The sequence below is a fragment of the Pinus tabuliformis genome, chromosome 1_1, assembly GCF_031772625.1.
Source record: "Pinus tabuliformis cultivar Carrire ecotype Pingquan chromosome 1_1, CPIR1, whole genome shotgun sequence".
In the NCBI taxonomy this organism is placed as follows: Eukaryota; Viridiplantae; Streptophyta; class Pinopsida; order Pinales; family Pinaceae; genus Pinus; species Pinus tabuliformis.
The window spans coordinates 799,837,726-799,840,802 of record NC_142297.1 but is presented as its reverse complement, the minus strand read 5'-3'; positions in this window follow the sequence as shown (position 1 = coordinate 799,840,802).

Here is a 3,077-nt window from a genome sequence, read left to right as displayed (position 1 = left end):
AATTTCTAGTAATCCAAACCTTAACAAAGAATGAATCCCATCACAGCATGGCTATTCAAAAATGGAAAGGCGAAGCTGAAACTACTGTAAAACTAGGAAAAACCCATGCCAATGACAACAAATGAACCAAATAAACACATGCATGTACCACGCATGCCAAAACTAGCTAGGAAATCACACACGCAACCTATTACCTACAAGTATTCTTGTTGAAATGGCTTGATAAAACTTTTCCTTGCTTGATCATTTCTTTCCTTTGCTTTATTGTCCTTCCTTTGCTAGATTTCTCCTCTTGGTGCTCTTCTCCTCTCTAAATCCAATTCCAAAACACAACTCATAAAAATTCATGAATTGATCCTCAGAAGAATTTTTATCATTGAGGCCTCTAATTTCTTCATTTTTCCTCTATTTTCCTTCAATTTCCTCCTCACATGCAACCTGTGACCTTTCATATGCCTCTTCTTCTAATTTCCTTTATTTTCATAAATAAAATGATAACAATTCCTTTATTTCTTTTCAAAGACTTTGCCAATGGAATTGCCAATTTCCCCTTAGCCATAATAAGCAACAAGTGATGCCCATTAGGATGCTTTTCCAACATTCATCTTGGAATACGTGTCCCATGACCTTGGTCTTATTTTTCCTTTATTAACTTTTATTACATGAACTTTTAACTTAGAGTTGTTACAAACCCCTCCCCCTTAGGGGAACACCATCCTTAGTGTTCTATGAAACCTACAACCAGCAAGATCGTTGAAAACCAAAACATATTACCCATGGATCTTTATAACTCATTTCGATGCAGTATTTACAATGAATAACCTGCTCAAGAGAAAAACTATCATGACAAACATGACAACATGACAACCATACCGCTTATTGGAGCTTTATAATATAGCTCATTACAGTATCTACAATGTAAACCATACATAAATATGTACATATATCAAAACCTCATTTTCATCCATAAAAAAAAATTAAGGATACATATCCCGCATCTGATCATCCATCTCACATGTAGCTTCATCGGGCCCAAAGTGCTTCCACTGCACTTTAACTTTCTTGATTACTTAGTTTCGGAGCATGAGCTATTTCCGCTGCAATATGAATTGAGGTTCCAGATAGAATTCTCCTTCTAGCTCCACTTAAAATAGAGACCAATAAATAACATGATCAACATCTTTCACATATATTTTAAGTAATGAAACATGGAAAACATCATGGAATTTCACTATCTGAGGCACTGCAAGTTTGTAGGTTGTTTGTCTGATCTTCCGAAGGATCTCGAAATGCTTGCAATATCGAGGTACCAATTTTGAGCATGACCCAATCCTCCAGGAGTTCTTCTTGGGATTGATGCACAAATACACATGTTACCTAACGTAAAACTCCTTAAATTCCCTATATTGATTCACATAACTCTTATGTCTATCCTGTGACACCTTTAGATTCTTCTTTGTAACGTGCATTTCCTATTCCATCTCTGCCAACATGTCCACTCCTATAAGTACCCTATTCACTAGATTACTTTAGTTGATGGGAGTATTACAATGCCACCCATAAAGTCCCTCAAATAGACTCATCCTTAGTGACTCCTAGTAACCATTGTTTTAAGAAAACTAATGTAGTGGAAGATAATCCTCCCACCTCCTTTGTTGATACATGACATACATTTTCAACATATCCTTTAGTATCATGCTGACCCTCTCTGTCTGTCCATCTGTTTGTTGATGATAAATTGCAATGAAGACCAACTTTGTACCCAAACCTGCAAATAACTCCTTCCAAAACCTGGAAGTGAACATGGCATCTCTGTCTAACACAATCTTCTTCAGAACACTGTGCGACCTCACTATTTCCCAGATGAAGACCTGTGCTACCTCACTAGCTGAATAAGTAGTCTTCACTGGAATGAAGTGAGCTACCTTTCTCAACTTGTCAACCATAACCATGATGGAATCATGCTGCTTCGATATCCTCAGAAAATCTGTAATGAAATCCATGGAAACGATCTCCCATTTCCACTCTGGAATTGGAATAGGTTGTAACAAAATAGATGGGTAATAAGACTCTTGTTTCACCTGTTGATAGTCCAAACATCTAGAAACAAACTCTGCCATTTCCTTCTTTAAATCCAGCCAATATTATAAATTCTCCACAATTTTCAAAGTCTTTTGATATGTCGAGTGACTTGAATATGGCTTGAAATGAAACTCCCTTACGATAAGATTCTTGAGCTCACTTTCATCTAACACATAAATCTTGTCTCTAAATATCACCAAGACATCTGTCTTGAGATGATAATCCATATCCTGTTCACATGTGCCCTGTTGTAACCTCTTCTTAAGCTCCCTATACCTATCATCCTGTTGTCTTACCTACAAGATCTGATCTTGTAAATTTGTCCCATAAGAGCTCACAGTTGCAACGTGGTTTACCTGCACTCTCCTACTGAGAGAACTGTAACCCTATTCTCCTTTCCGTTAATGTATCTGATCTCAAATTCAAACTCACTGAGGGTATCCAATCATCTATATCTCCTAGAATTCAGATTAGGTTGGTAAAATAGATATCTCAGTCCACTCTGACCACTCATCAATATAAACCTTCTGCTAAGAAGATAATTCATCCACAGCTTCAAGGCATGAATGATCATTACCGACTTAAAATAATGAGTCACATAGTTCTGCTCGTGCTCATTTTGTTTCCTTGACTCATATCACACCACCTATCACTCTTGCATCAAAACTCCACCAAGTCCCCTCTTCTTATAATTTGTACACACCATGAACTCCTCTTTATCTAGATCTGCAACCTTTATAATAGGAGAATTTTTCAACAACTTCTTCAACTCCTCAAAACTAGCTACACATTTCTTTACCCATTCAAATTTCTTTCCTTTCCTATGCAATGATTTAATATGATATGCAATCCCTGAGAAGTTCCCGATGAAATGCCTATAGTAACCTGTTAGCCCCATGAATGATATGACCTCATCCACATTCCTAGGAACCTCCCACTCCATGACAACTCTTTTCTTTTTGGGATCGAGTGTTATGCCTTCCTTGGAAACAACA